At 45.5% G+C, this 14,581-nt stretch overlaps 18 non-coding genes across 18 annotated transcripts; all 18 read left to right on the top strand.

The window, feature by feature from the left end:
• Positions 1–18: 18 nt before the first annotated feature.
• On the top strand, positions 19–90 carry trnae-cuc. The gene has a single exon. It is a non-coding gene; the product is annotated as a tRNA-Glu (tRNA).
• Positions 91–199: 109 nt separating this feature from the next.
• Positions 200–271, top strand: trnae-cuc. The gene has a single exon. It is a non-coding gene; the product is annotated as a tRNA-Glu (tRNA).
• A 970-nt stretch (positions 272–1,241) lies between these two features.
• Positions 1,242–1,313, top strand: trnae-cuc. Its single transcript has one exon. It is a non-coding gene; the product is annotated as a tRNA-Glu (tRNA).
• A 109-nt stretch (positions 1,314–1,422) lies between these two features.
• Positions 1,423–1,494, top strand: trnae-cuc. Its single transcript has one exon. It is a non-coding gene; the product is annotated as a tRNA-Glu (tRNA).
• Positions 1,495–2,464: 970 nt separating this feature from the next.
• Positions 2,465–2,536, top strand: trnae-cuc. Its single transcript has one exon. It is a non-coding gene; the product is annotated as a tRNA-Glu (tRNA).
• Positions 2,537–3,507: 971 nt separating this feature from the next.
• On the top strand, positions 3,508–3,579 carry trnae-cuc. Its single transcript has one exon. It is a non-coding gene; the product is annotated as a tRNA-Glu (tRNA).
• Positions 3,580–4,550: 971 nt separating this feature from the next.
• trnae-cuc lies at positions 4,551–4,622 on the top strand. Its single transcript has one exon. It is a non-coding gene; the product is annotated as a tRNA-Glu (tRNA).
• A 109-nt stretch (positions 4,623–4,731) lies between these two features.
• On the top strand, positions 4,732–4,803 carry trnae-cuc. Its single transcript has one exon. It is a non-coding gene; the product is annotated as a tRNA-Glu (tRNA).
• A 970-nt stretch (positions 4,804–5,773) lies between these two features.
• Positions 5,774–5,845, top strand: trnae-cuc. The gene has a single exon. It is a non-coding gene; the product is annotated as a tRNA-Glu (tRNA).
• Positions 5,846–6,816: 971 nt separating this feature from the next.
• trnae-cuc lies at positions 6,817–6,888 on the top strand. Its single transcript has one exon. It is a non-coding gene; the product is annotated as a tRNA-Glu (tRNA).
• A 109-nt stretch (positions 6,889–6,997) lies between these two features.
• On the top strand, positions 6,998–7,069 carry trnae-cuc. Its single transcript has one exon. It is a non-coding gene; the product is annotated as a tRNA-Glu (tRNA).
• A 970-nt stretch (positions 7,070–8,039) lies between these two features.
• trnae-cuc lies at positions 8,040–8,111 on the top strand. The gene has a single exon. It is a non-coding gene; the product is annotated as a tRNA-Glu (tRNA).
• A 971-nt stretch (positions 8,112–9,082) lies between these two features.
• On the top strand, positions 9,083–9,154 carry trnae-cuc. Its single transcript has one exon. It is a non-coding gene; the product is annotated as a tRNA-Glu (tRNA).
• Positions 9,155–10,124: 970 nt separating this feature from the next.
• trnae-cuc lies at positions 10,125–10,196 on the top strand. The gene has a single exon. It is a non-coding gene; the product is annotated as a tRNA-Glu (tRNA).
• A 971-nt stretch (positions 10,197–11,167) lies between these two features.
• On the top strand, positions 11,168–11,239 carry trnae-cuc. Its single transcript has one exon. It is a non-coding gene; the product is annotated as a tRNA-Glu (tRNA).
• Positions 11,240–12,210: 971 nt separating this feature from the next.
• trnae-cuc lies at positions 12,211–12,282 on the top strand. The gene has a single exon. It is a non-coding gene; the product is annotated as a tRNA-Glu (tRNA).
• Positions 12,283–13,253: 971 nt separating this feature from the next.
• Positions 13,254–13,325, top strand: trnae-cuc. Its single transcript has one exon. It is a non-coding gene; the product is annotated as a tRNA-Glu (tRNA).
• Positions 13,326–14,296: 971 nt separating this feature from the next.
• trnae-cuc lies at positions 14,297–14,368 on the top strand. The gene has a single exon. It is a non-coding gene; the product is annotated as a tRNA-Glu (tRNA).
• Positions 14,369–14,581: the final 213 nt, after the last annotated feature.

Raw genomic sequence — 14,581 nt, 5'->3', positions numbered from 1 at the left:
TTTTCACTCTAGTACCCTTCCCTGGTGGTCTAGTGGTTAGGATTCGGCGCTCTCACCGCCGCGGCCCGGGTTCGATTCCCGGTCAGGGAACTACTCTTTTGCTACATGTTTACTTGTGCAACCTGTCACTATGAATATGGAAGGTTATCGCACATATGTACCAGCTCACACTGGGAACCGATTTGCACTCTAGTACCCTTCCCTGGTGGTCTAGTGGTTAGGATTCGGCGCTCTCACCGCCGCGGCCCGGGTTCGATTCCCGGTAAAGGAAATAGTCTATGCTCCTTGTTTAGTTGTGCATCCTGTCACTATGAATTTAGTAGGTTGTTGCACATATGTACCACTTCAAATTGCAAACTGATTTGCCCTGCAGTGTCCTTCCCAGGTGTTCTAGTGGTGCACCAGACCCTCCTGCAGCAAAGCACCCCCAACATGATGCTGTGCTTCACGGTTGGGATGTGTTCTTTGGCTTGCGAGCCCTTTTCGATATAGGACTCGTTTGCCTGTGGATATAGACCATTTTGTACCTGTTTCCTCCAGCATCTTCACAAGGTCCTTTGCTGTAGTTCTGGGATGGATTTGCACTTTTCGACCCAAAGTACGTTCATCTCTAGGAGACAGAACGCGTCTCCTTCCTGAGCGGTATGACGCCTGCGTGGTCCCATGGTGTTTATACTTGCGTACTATTGTTTCTACAGATGAGCGAGGTACCTTCAGGCGTTTGGAAATTGCTCCCAAGGATGAACCAGATTTGTGGAGGTCTACATTTTTTTTCTGAGGTCTTGGCTGATTTCCTTTGGTTTTCCCATGGAGTCAAGCAAAGAGGCACTGAGTTTGAAGGTAAGCCTTGAAATACATCTACAGGTACACCTCCAATTGACTCAAAGGATGTCAATTAGCCTATCAGAAGCTTCTAAAGCCATGACATCATTTTCGGGAATTTTCCAAACTGTTTAAAGGCACAGCCAACTTAGTGTATGTAAACTTCTGACCCACTGGATTTGTGATACACTGAATTATAAGTGAAATAATCGGTCTGTAAACAATTGTTGGAAAAATTACTTGTGTCATGCACAAAGTAGATGTCCTAACCGACTGCCAAAACTATAGTTTGTTAACAAGAAATGTGTGGAGGGGTTGACAAACAGGTTTTAATGACTCCAGCCTAAGTGGATGGAAACTTACGACTTCAACTGTATGTACCAGCTCACACTGGGAACCGATTTTCACTCTAGTACCCTTCCCTGGTGGTCTAGTGGTTAGGATTCGGCGCTCTCACCGCCGCGGCCCGGGTTCGATTCCCGGTCAGGGAACTACTCTTTTGCTACATGTTTACTTGTGCAACCTGTCACTATGAATATGGAAGGTTATCGCACATATGTACCAGCTCACACTGGGAACCGATTTGCACTCTAGTACCCTTCCCTGGTGGTCTAGTGGTTAGGATTCGGCGCTCTCACCGCCGCGGCCCGGGTTCGATTCCCGGTAAAGGAAATAGTCTATGCTCCTTGTTTAGTTGTGCATCCTGTCACTATGAATTTAGTAGGTTGTTGCACATATGTACCACTTCAAATTGCAAACTGATTTGCCCTGCAGTGTCCTTCCCAGGTGTTCTAGTGGTGCACCAGACCCTCCTGCAGCAAAGCACCCCCAACATGATGCTGTGCTTCACGGTTGGGATGTGTTCTTTGGCTTGCGAGCCCTTTTCGATATAGGACTCGTTTGCCTGTGGATATAGACCATTTTGTACCTGTTTCCTCCAGCATCTTCACAAGGTCCTTTGCTGTAGTTCTGGGATGGATTTGCACTTTTCGACCCAAAGTACGTTCATCTCTAGGAGACAGAACGCGTCTCCTTCCTGAGCGGTATGACGCCTGCGTGGTCCCATGGTGTTTATACTTGCGTACTATTGTTTCTACAGATGAGCGAGGTACCTTCAGGCGTTTGGAAATTGCTCCCAAGGATGAACCAGATTTGTGGAGGTCTACATTTTTTTTCTGAGGTCTTGGCTGATTTCCTTTGGTTTTCCCATGGAGTCAAGCAAAGAGGCACTGAGTTTGAAGGTAGGCCTTGAAATACATCTACAGGTACACCTCCAATTGACTCAAAGGATGTCAATTAGCCTATCAGAAGCTTCTAAAGCCATGACATCATTTTCGGGAATTTTCCAAACTGTTTAAAGGCACAGCCAACTTAGTGTATGTAAACTTCTGACCCACTGGATTTGTGATACACTGAATTATAAGTGAAATAATCGGTCTGTAAACAATTGTTGGAAAAATTACTTGTGTCATGCACAAAGTAGATGTCCTAACCGACTGCCAAAACTATAGTTTGTTAACAAGAAATGTGTGGAGGGGTTGACAAACAGGTTTTAATGACTCCAGCCTAAGTGGATGGAAACTTACGACTTCAACTGTATGTACCAGCTCACACTGGGAACCGATTTTCACTCTAGTACCCTTCCCTGGTGGTCTAGTGGTTAGGATTCGGCGCTCTCACCGCCGCGGCCCGGGTTCGATTCCCGGTCAGGGAAATAGTCTATGCTCCTTGTTTACTTGTGCAACCTTTTCACTATGAATTTAGTAGGTTGTTGCACATATGTACCACTTCAAATTGCAAACTGATTTGCCCTGCAGTGTCCTTCCCAGGTGTTCTAGTGGTGCACCAGACCCTCCTGCAGCAAAGCACCCCCAACATGATGCTGTGCTTCACGGTTGGGATGTGTTCTTTGGCTTGCGAGCCCTTTTCGATACAGGACTCGTTTGCCTGTGGATATAGACCATTTTGTACCTGTTTCCTCCAGCATCTTCACAAGGTCCTTTGCTGTAGTTCTGGGATGGATTTGCACTTTTCGACCCAAAGTACGTTCATCTCTAGGAGACAGAACGCGTCTCCTTCCTGAGCGGTATGACGCCTGCGTGGTCCCATGGTGTTTATACTTGCGTACTATTGTTTCTACAGATGAGCGAGGTACCTTCAGGCGTTTGGAAATTGCTCCCAAGGATGAACCAGATTTGTGGAGGTCTACATTTTTTTTCTGAGGTCTTGGCTGATTTCCTTTGGTTTTCCCATGGAGTCAAGCAAAGAGGCACTGAGTTTGAAGGTAGGCCTTGAAATACATCTACAGGTACACCTCCAATTGACTCAAAGGATGTCAATTAGCCTATCAGAAGCTTCTAAAGCCATGACATCATTTTCGGGAATTTTCCAAACTGTTTAAAGGCACAGCCAACTTAGTGTATGTAAACTTCTGACCCACTGGATTTGTGATACACTGAATTATAAGTGAAATAATCGGTCTGTAAACAATTGTTGGAAAAATTACTTGTGTCATGCACAAAGTAGATGTCCTAACCGACTGCCAAAACTATAGTTTGTTAACAAGAAATGTGTGGAGGGGTTGACAAACAGGTTTTAATGACTCCAGCCTAAGTGGATGGAAACTTACGACTTCAACTGTATGTACCAGCTCACACTGGGAACCGATTTTCACTCTAGTACCCTTCCCTGGTGGTCTAGTGGTTAGGATTTGGCGCTCTCACCGCCGCGGCCCGGGTTCGATTCCCGGTCAGGGAAATAGTCTATGCTCCTTGTTTACTTGTGCAACCTTTTCACTATGAATTTAGTAGGTTGTTGCACATATGTACCACTTCAAATTGCAAACTGATTTGCCCTGCAGTGTCCTTCCCAGGTGTTCTAGTGGTGCACCAGACCCTCCTGCAGCAAAGCACCCCCAACATGATGCTGTGCTTCACGGTTGGGATGTGTTCTTTGGCTTGCGAGCCCTTTTCGATACAGGACTCGTTTGCCTGTGGATATAGACCATTTTGTACCTGTTTCCTCCAGCATCTTCACAAGGTCCTTTGCTGTAGTTCTGGGATGGATTTGCACTTTTCGACCCAAAGTACGTTCATCTCTAGGAGACAGAACGCGTCTCCTTCCTGAGCGGTATGACGCCTGCGTGGTCCCATGGTGTTTATACTTGCGTACTATTGTTTCTACAGATGAGCGAGGTACCTTCAGGCGTTTGGAAATTGCTCCCAAGGATGAACCAGATTTGTGGAGGTCTACATTTTTTTTCTGAGGTCTTGGCTGATTTCCTTTGGTTTTCCCATGGAGTCAAGCAAAGAGGCACTGAGTTTGAAGGTAGGCCTTGAAATACATCTACAGGTACACCTCCAATTGACTCAAAGGATGTCAATTAGCCTATCAGAAGCTTCTAAAGCCATGACATCATTTTCGGGAATTTTCCAAACTGTTTAAAGGCACAGCCAACTTAGTGTATGTAAACTTCTGACCCACTGGATTTGTGATACACTGAATTATAAGTGAAATAATCGGTCTGTAAACAATTGTTGGAAAAATTACTTGTGTCATGCACAAAGTAGATGTCCTAACCGACTGCCAAAACTATAGTTTGTTAACAAGAAATGTGTGGAGGGGTTGACAAACAGGTTTTAATGACTCCAGCCTAAGTGGATGGAAACTTACGACTTCAACTGTATGTACCAGCTCACACTGGGAACCGATTTTCACTCTAGTACCCTTCCCTGGTGGTCTAGTGGTTAGGATTCGGCGCTCTCACCGCCGCGGCCCGGGTTCGATTCCCGGTCAGGGAACTACTCTTTTGCTACATGTTTACTTGTGCAACCTGTCACTATGAATATGGAAGGTTATCGCACATATGTACCAGCTCACACTGGGAACCGATTTGCACTCTAGTACCCTTCCCTGGTGGTCTAGTGGTTAGGATTCGGCGCTCTCACCGCCGCGGCCCGGGTTCGATTCCCGGTAAAGGAAATAGTCTATGCTCCTTGTTTAGTTGTGCATCCTGTCACTATGAATTTAGTAGGTTGTTGCACATATGTACCACTTCAAATTGCAAACTGATTTGCCCTGCAGTGTCCTTCCCAGGTGTTCTAGTGGTGCACCAGACCCTCCTGCAGCAAAGCACCCCCAACATGATGCTGTGCTTCACGGTTGGGATGTGTTCTTTGGCTTGCGAGCCCTTTTCGATATAGGACTCGTTTGCCTGTGGATATAGACCATTTTGTACCTGTTTCCTCCAGCATCTTCACAAGGTCCTTTGCTGTAGTTCTGGGATGGATTTGCACTTTTCGACCCAAAGTACGTTCATCTCTAGGAGACAGAACGCGTCTCCTTCCTGAGCGGTATGACGCCTGCGTGGTCCCATGGTGTTTATACTTGCGTACTATTGTTTCTACAGATGAGCGAGGTACCTTCAGGCGTTTGGAAATTGCTCCCAAGGATGAACCAGATTTGTGGAGGTCTACATTTTTTTTCTGAGGTCTTGGCTGATTTCCTTTGGTTTTCCCATGGAGTCAAGCAAAGAGGCACTGAGTTTGAAGGTAGGCCTTGAAATACATCTACAGGTACACCTCCAATTGACTCAAAGGATGTCAATTAGCCTATCAGAAGCTTCTAAAGCCATGACATCATTTTCGGGAATTTTCCAAACTGTTTAAAGGCACAGCCAACTTAGTGTATGTAAACTTCTGACCCACTGGATTTGTGATACACTGAATTATAAGTGAAATAATCGGTCTGTAAACAATTGTTGGAAAAATTACTTGTGTCATGCACAAAGTAGATGTCCTAACCGACTGCCAAAACTATAGTTTGTTAACAAGAAATGTGTGGAGGGGTTGACAAACAGGTTTTAATGACTCCAGCCTAAGTGGATGGAAACTTATGACTTCAACTGTATGTACCAGCTCACACTGGGAACCGATTTTCACTCTAGTACCCTTCCCTGGTGGTCTAGTGGTTAGGATTCGGCGCTCTCACCGCCGCGGCCCGGGTTCGATTCCCGGTCAGGGAACTACTCTTTTGCTACATGTTTACTTGTGCAACCTGTCACTATGAATTTAGTAGGTTGTTGCACATATGTACCACTTCAAATTGCAAACTGATTTGCCCTGCAGTGTCCTTCCCAGGTGTTCTAGTGGTGCACCAGACCCTCCTGCAGCAAAGCACCCCCAACATGATGCTGTGCTTCACGGTTGGGATGTGTTCTTTGGCTTGCGAGCCCTTTTCGATATAGGACTCGTTTGCCTGTGGATATAGACCATTTTGTACCTGTTTCCTCCAGCATCTTCACAAGGTCCTTTGCTGTAGTTCTGGGATGGATTTGCACTTTTCGACCCAAAGTACGTTCATCTCTAGGAGACAGAACGCGTCTCCTTCCTGAGCGGTATGACGCCTGCGTGGTCCCATGGTGTTTATACTTGCGTACTATTGTTTCTACAGATGAGCGAGGTACCTTCAGGCGTTTGGAAATTGCTCCCAAGGATGAACCAGATTTGTGGAGGTCTACATTTTTTTTCTGAGGTCTTGGCTGATTTCCTTTGGTTTTCCCATGGAGTCAAGCAAAGAGGCACTGAGTTTGAAGGTAGGCCTTGAAATACATCTACAGGTACACCTCCAATTGACTCAAAGGATGTCAATTAGCCTATCAGAAGCTTCTAAAGCCATGACATCATTTTCGGGAATTTTCCAAACTGTTTAAAGGCACAGCCAACTTAGTGTATGTAAACTTCTGACCCACTGGATTTGTGATACACTGAATTATAAGTGAAATAATCGGTCTGTAAACAATTGTTGGAAAAATTACTTGTGTCATGCACAAAGTAGATGTCCTAACCGACTGCCAAAACTATAGTTTGTTAACAAGAAATGTGTGGAGGGGTTGACAAACAGGTTTTAATGACTCCAGCCTAAGTGGATGGAAACTTACGACTTCAACTGTATGTACCAGCTCACACTGGGAACCGATTTTCACTCTAGTACCCTTCCCTGGTGGTCTAGTGGTTAGGATTCGGCGCTCTCACCGCCGCGGCCCGGGTTCGATTCCCGGTCAGGGAACTACTCTTTTGCTACATGTTTACTTGTGCAACCTGTCACTATGAATATGGAAGGTTATCGCACTTAAGTACCAGCTCACACTGGGAACCGATTTGCACTCTAGTACCCTTCCCTGGTGGTCTAGTGGTTAGGATTCGGCACTCTCACCGCCGCGGCCGGGGTTCGATTCCCGGTCAGGGAAATAGTCTATGCTCCTTGTTTACTTGTGCAACCTGTCACTATGAATTTAGTAGGTTGTTGCACATATGTACCACTTCAAATTGCAAACTGATTTGCCCTGCAGTGTCCTTCCCAGGTGTTCTAGTGGTGCACCAGACCCTCCTGCAGCAAAGCACCCCCAACATGATGCTGTGCTTCACGGTTGGGATGTGTTCTTTGGCTTGCGAGCCCTTTTCGATATAGGACTCGTTTGCCTGTGGATATAGACCATTTTGTACCTGTTTCCTCCAGCATCTTCACAAGGTCCTTTGCTGTAGTTCTGGGATGGATTTGCACTTTTCGACCCAAAGTACGTTCATCTCTAGGAGACAGAACGCGTCTCCTTCCTGAGCGGTATGACGCCTGCGTGGTCCCATGGTGTTTATACTTGCGTACTATTGTTTCTACAGATGAGCGAGGTACCTTCAGGCGTTTGGAAATTGCTCCCAAGGATGAACCAGATTTGTGGAGGTCTACATTTTTTTTCTGAGGTCTTGGCTGATTTCCTTTGGTTTTCCCATGGAGTCAAGCAAAGAGGCACTGAGTTTGAAGGTAGGCCTTGAAATACATCTACAGGTACACCTCCAATTGACTCAAAGGATGTCAATTAGCCTATCAGAAGCTTCTAAAGCCATGACATCATTTTCTGGAATTTTCCAAACTGTTTAAAGGCACAGCCAACTTAGTGTATGTAAACTTCTGACCCACTGGATTTGTGATACACTGAATTATAAGTGAAATAATCGGTCTGTAAACAATTGTTGGAAAAATTACTTGTGTCATGCACAAAGTAGATGTCCTAACCGACTGCCAAAACTATAGTTTGTTAACAAGAAATGTGTGGAGGGGTTGACAAACAGGTTTTAATGACTCCAGCCTAAGTGGATGGAAACTTACGACTTCAACTGTATGTACCAGCTCACACTGGGAACCGATTTTCACTCTAGTACCCTTCCCTGGTGGTCTAGTGGTTAGGATTTGGCGCTCTCACCGCCGCGGCCCGGGTTCGATTCCCGGTCAGGGAAATAGTCTATGCTCCTTGTTTACTTGTGCAACCTTTTCACTATGAATTTAGTAGGTTGTTGCACATATGTACCACTTCAAATTGCAAACTGATTTGCCCTGCAGTGTCCTTCCCAGGTGTTCTAGTGGTGCACCAGACCCTCCTGCAGCAAAGCACCCCCAACATGATGCTGTGCTTCACGGTTGGGATGTGTTCTTTGGCTTGCGAGCCCTTTTCGATACAGGACTCGTTTGCCTGTGGATATAGACCATTTTGTACCTGTTTCCTCCAGCATCTTCACAAGGTCCTTTGCTGTAGTTCTGGGATGGATTTGCACTTTTCGACCCAAAGTACGTTCATCTCTAGGAGACAGAACGCGTCTCCTTCCTGAGCGGTATGACGCCTGCGTGGTCCCATGGTGTTTATACTTGCGTACTATTGTTTCTACAGATGAGCGAGGTACCTTCAGGCGTTTGGAAATTGCTCCCAAGGATGAACCAGATTTGTGGAGGTCTACATTTTTTTTCTGAGGTCTTGGCTGATTTCCTTTGGTTTTCCCATGGAGTCAAGCAAAGAGGCACTGAGTTTGAAGGTAGCCCTTGAAATACATCTACAGGTACACCTCCAATTGACTCAAAGGATGTCAATTAGCCTATCAGAAGCTTCTAAAGCCATGACATCATTTTCGGGAATTTTCCAAACTGTTTAAAGGCACAGCCAACTTAGTGTATGTAAACTTCTGACCCACTGGATTTGTGATACACTGAATTATAAGTGAAATAATCGGTCTGTAAACAATTGTTGGAAAAATTACTTGTGTCATGCACAAAGTAGATGTCCTAACCGACTGCCAAAACTATAGTTTGTTAACAAGAAATGTGTGGAGGGGTTGACAAACAGGTTTTAATGACTCCATCCTAAGTGGATGGAAACTTACGACTTCAACTGTATGTACCAGCTCACACTGGGAACCGATTTTCACTCTAGTACCCTTCCCTGGTGGTCTAGTGGTTAGGATTCGGCACTCTCACCGCCGCGGCCCGGGTTCGATTCCCGGTCAGGGAAATAGTCTATGCTCCTTGTTTACTTGTGCAACCTGTCACTATGAATTTAGTAGGTTGTTGCACATATGTACCACTTCAAATTGCAAACTGATTTGCCCTGCAGTGTCCTTCCCAGGTGTTCTAGTGGTGCACCAGACCCTCCTGCAGCAAAGCACCCCCAACATGATGCTGTGCTTCACGGTTGGGATGTGTTCTTTGGCTTGCGAGCCCTTTTCGATATAGGACTCGTTTGCCTGTGGATATAGACCATTTTGTACCTGTTTCCTCCAGCATCTTCACAAGGTCCTTTGCTGTAGTTCTGGGATGGATTTGCACTTTTCGACCCAAAGTACGTTCATCTCTAGGAGACAGAACGCGTCTCCTTCCTGAGCGGTATGACGCCTGCGTGGTCCCATGGTGTTTATACTTGCGTACTATTGTTTCTACAGATGAGCGAGGTACCTTCAGGCGTTTGGAAATTGCTCCCAAGGATGAACCAGATTTGTGGAGGTCTACATTTTTTTTCTGAGGTCTTGGCTGATTTCCTTTGGTTTTCCCATGGAGTCAAGCAAAGAGGCACTGAGTTTGAAGGTAGGCCTTGAAATACATCTACAGGTACACCTCCAATTGACTCAAAGGATGTCAATTAGCCTATCAGAAGCTTCTAAAGCCATGACATCATTTTCGGGAATTTTCCAAACTGTTTAAAGGCACAGCCAACTTAGTGTATGTAAACTTCTGACCCACTGGATTTGTGATACACTGAATTATAAGTGAAATAATCGGTCTGTAAACAATTGTTGGAAAAATTACTTGTGTCATGCACAAAGTAGATGTCCTAACCGACTGCCAAAACTATAGTTTGTTAACAAGAAATGTGTGGAGGGGTTGACAAACAGGTTTTAATGACTCCAGCCTAAGTGGATGGAAACTTACGACTTCAACTGTATGTACCAGCTCACACTGGGAACCGATTTTCACTCTAGTACCCTTCCCTGGTGGTCTAGTGGTTAGGATTCGGCGCTCTCACCGCCGCGGCCCGGGTTCGATTCCCGGTCAGGGAAATAGTCTATGCTCCTTGTTTACTTGTGCAACCTTTTCACTATGAATTTAGTAGGTTGTTGCACATATGTACCACTTCAAATTGCAAACTGATTTGCCCTGCAGTGTCCTTCCCAGGTGTTCTAGTGGTGCACCAGACCCTCCTGCAGCAAAGCACCCCCAACATGATGCTGTGCTTCACGGTTGGGATGTGTTCTTTGGCTTTCAAGCCCTTTTCGATACAGGACTCGTTTGCCTGTGGATATAGACCATTTTGTACCTGTTTCCTCCAGCATCTTCACAAGGTCCTTTGCTGTAGTTCTGGGATGGATTTGCACTTTTCGACCCAAAGTACGTTCATCTCTAGGAGACAGAACGCGTCTCCTTCCTGAGCGGTATGACGCCTGCGTGGTCCCATGGTGTTTATACTTGCGTACTATTGTTTCTACAGATGAGCGAGGTACCTTCAGGCGTTTGGAAATTGCTCCCAAGGATGAACCAGATTTGTGGAGGTCTACATTTTTTTTCTGAGGTCTTGGCTGATTTCCTTTGGTTTTCCCATGGAGTCAAGCAAAGAGGCACTGAGTTTGAAGGTAGGCCTTGAAATACATCTACAGGTACACCTCCAATTGACTCAAAGGATGTCAATTAGCCTATCAGAAGCTTCTAAAGCCATGACATCATTTTCTGGAATTTTCCAAACTGTTTAAAGGCACAGCCAACTTAGTGTATGTAAACTTCTGACCCACTGGATTTGTGATACACTGAATTATAAGTGAAATAATCGGTCTGTAAACAATTGTTGGAAAAATTACTTGTGTCATGCACAAAGTAGATGTCCTAACCGACTGCCAAAACTATAGTTTGTTAACAAGAAATGTGTGGAGGGGTTGACAAACAGGTTTTAATGACTCCATCCTAAGTGGATGGAAACTTACGACTTCAACTGTATGTACCAGCTCACACTGGGAACCGATTTTCACTCTAGTACCCTTCCCTGGTGGTCTAGTGGTTAGGATTCGGCGCTCTCACCGCCGCGGCCCGGGTTCGATTCCCGGTCAGGGAAATAGTCTATGCTCCTTGTTTACTTGTGCAACCTTTTCACTATGAATTTAGTAGGTTGTTGCACATATGTACCACTTCAAATTGCAAACTGATTTGCCCTGCAGTGTCCTTCCCAGGTGTTCTAGTGGTGCACCAGACCCTCCTGCAGCAAAGCACCCCCAACATGATGCTGTGCTTCACGGTTGGGATGTGTTCTTTGGCTTGCGAGCCCTTTTCGATACAGGACTCGTTTGCCTGTGGATATAGACCATTTTGTACCTGTTTCCTCCAGCATCTTCACAAGGTCCTTTGCTGTAGTTCTGGGATGGATTTGCACTTTTCGACCCAAAGTACGTTCATCTCTAGGAGACAGAACGCGTCTCCTTCCTGAGCGGTATGACGCCTGCGTGGTCCCATGGTGTTTATACTTGCGTACTATTGTTTCTACAGATGAGCGAGGTACCTTCAGGCGTTTGGAAATTGCTCCCAAGGATGAACCAGATTTGTGGAGGTCTACATTTTTTTTCTGAGGTCTTGGCTGATTTCCTTTGGTTTTCCCATGGAGTCAAGCAAAGAGGCACTGAGTTTGAAGGTAGGCCTTGAAATACATCTACAGGTACACCTCCAATTGACTCAAAGGATGTCAATTAGCCTATCAGAAGCTTCTAAAGCCATGACATCATTTTCGGGAATTTTCCAAACTGTTTAAAGGCACAGCCAACTTAGTGTATGTAAACTTCTGACCCACTGGATTTGTGATACACTGAATTATAAGTGAAATAATCGGTCTGTAAACAATTGTTGGAAAAATTACTTGTGTCATGCACAAAGTAGATGTCCTAACCGACTGCCAAAACTATAGTTTGTTAACAAGAAATGTGTGGAGGGGTTGACAAACAGGTTTTAATGACTCCAGCCTAAGTGGATGGAAACTTACGACTTCAACTGTATGTACCAGCTCACACTGGGAACCGATTTTCACTCTAGTACCCTTCCCTGGTGGTCTAGTGGTTAGGATTCGGCGCTCTCACCGCCGCGGTCCGGGTTCGATTCCCGGTCAGGGAAATAGTCTATGCTCCTTGTTTACTTGTGCAACCTTTTCACTATGAATTTAGTAGGTTGTTGCACATATGTACCACTTCAAATTGCAAACTGATTTGCCCTGCAGTGTCCTTCCCAGGTGTTCTAGTGGTGCACCAGACCCTCCTGCAGCAAAGCACCCCCAACATGATGCTGTGCTTCACGGTTGGGATGTGTTCTTTGGCTTGCGAGCCCTTTTCGATACAGGACTCGTTTGCCTGTGGATATAGACCATTTTGTACCTGTTTCCTCCAGCATCTTCACAAGGTCCTTTGCTGTAGTTCTGGGATGGATTTGCACTTTTCGACCCAAAGTACGTTCATCTCTAGGAGACAGAACGCGTCTCCTTCCTGAGCGGTATGACGCCTGCGTGGTCCCATGGTGTTTATACTTGCGTACTATTGTTTCTACAGATGAGCGAGGTACCTTCAGGCGTTTGGAAATTGCTCCCAAGGATGAACCAGATTTGTGGAGGTCTACATTTTTTTTCTGAGGTCTTGGCTGATTTCCTTTGGTTTTCCCATGGAGTCAAGCAAAGAGGCACTGAGTTTGAAGGTAGGCCTTGAAATACATCTACAGGTACACCTCCAATTGACTCAAAGGATGTCAATTAGCCTATCAGAAGCTTCTAAAGCCATGACATCATTTTCGGGAATTTTCCAAACTGTTTAAAGGCACAGCCAACTTAGTGTATGTAAACTTCTGACCCACTGGATTTGTGATACACTGAATTATAAGTGAAATAATCGGTCTGTAAACAATTGTTGGAAAAATTACTTGTGTCATGCACAAAGTAGATGTCCTAACCGACTGCCAAAACTATAGTTTGTTAACAAGAAATGTGTGGAGGGGTTGACAAACAGGTTTTAATGACTCCAGCCTAAGTGGATGGAAACTTACGACTTCAACTGTATGTACCAGCTCACACTGGGAACCGATTTTCACTCTAGTACCCTTCCCTGGTGGTCTAGTGGTTAGGATTCGGCGCTCTCACCGCCGCGGCCCGGGTTCGATTCCCGGTCAGGGAAATAGTCTATGCTCCTTGTTTACTTGTGCAACCTTTTCACTATGAATTTAGTAGGTTGTTGCACATATGTACCACTTCAAATTGCAAACTGATTTGCCCTGCAGTGTCCTTCCCAGGTGTTCTAGTGGTGCACCAGACCCTCCTGCAGCAAAGCACCCCCAACATGATGCTGTGCTTCACGGTTGGGATGTGTTCTTTGGCTTGCGAGCCCTTTTCGATACAGGACTCGTTTGCCTGTGGATATAGACCATTTTGTACCTGTTTCCTCCAGCATCTTCACAAGGTCCTTTGCTGTAGTTCTGGGATGGATTTGCACTTTTCGACCCAAAGTACGTTCATCTCTAGGAGACAGAACGCGTCTCCTTCCTGAGCGGTATGACGCCTGCGTGGTCCCATGGTGTTTATACTTGCGTACTATTGTTTCTACAGATGAGCGAGGTACCTTCAGGCGTTTGGAAATTGCTCCCAAGGATGAACCAGATTTGTGGAGGTCTACATTTTTTTTCTGAGGTCTTGGCTGATTTCCTTTGGTTTTCCCATGGAGTCAAGCAAAGAGGCACTGAGTTTGAAGGTAGGCCTTGAAATACATCTACAGGTACACCTCCAATTGACTCAAAGGATGTCAATTAGCCTATCAGAAGCTTCTAAAGCCATGACATCATTTTCGGGAATTTTCCAAACTGTTTAAAGGCACAGCCAACTTAGTGTATGTAAACTTCTGACCCACTGGATTTGTGATACACTGAATTATAAGTGAAATAATCGGTCTGTAAACAATTGTTGGAAAAATTACTTGTGTCATGCACAAAGTAGATGTCCTAACCGACTGCCAAAACTATAGTTTGTTAACAAGAAATGTGTGGAGGGGTTGACAAACAGGTTTTAATGACTCCAGCCTAAGTGGATGGAAACTTACGACTTCAACTGTATGTACCAGCTCACACTGGGAACCGATTTTCACTCTAGTACCCTTCCCTGGTGGTCTAGTGGTTAGGATTCGGCGCTCTCACCGCCGCGGCCCGGGTTCGATTCCCGGTCAGGGAAATAGTCTATGCTCCTTGTTTACTTGTGCAACCTTTTCACTATGAATTTAGTAGGTTGTTGCACATATGTACCACTTCAAATTGCAAACTGATTTGCCCTGCAGTGTCCTTCCCAGGTGTTCTAGTGGTGCACCAGACCCTCCTGCAGCAAAGCACCCCCAACATGATGCTGTGCTTCACGGTTGGGATGTGTTCTTTGGCTTGCGAGCCCTTT

Source organism: Oncorhynchus mykiss, chromosome 10, assembly GCF_013265735.2.
Source record: "Oncorhynchus mykiss isolate Arlee chromosome 10, USDA_OmykA_1.1, whole genome shotgun sequence".
Classification (NCBI taxonomy): Eukaryota; Metazoa; Chordata; class Actinopteri; order Salmoniformes; family Salmonidae; genus Oncorhynchus; species Oncorhynchus mykiss.
Note: the sequence above shows the minus strand (reverse complement) of the source record. Positions and strands in the feature narration are given on the sequence as shown.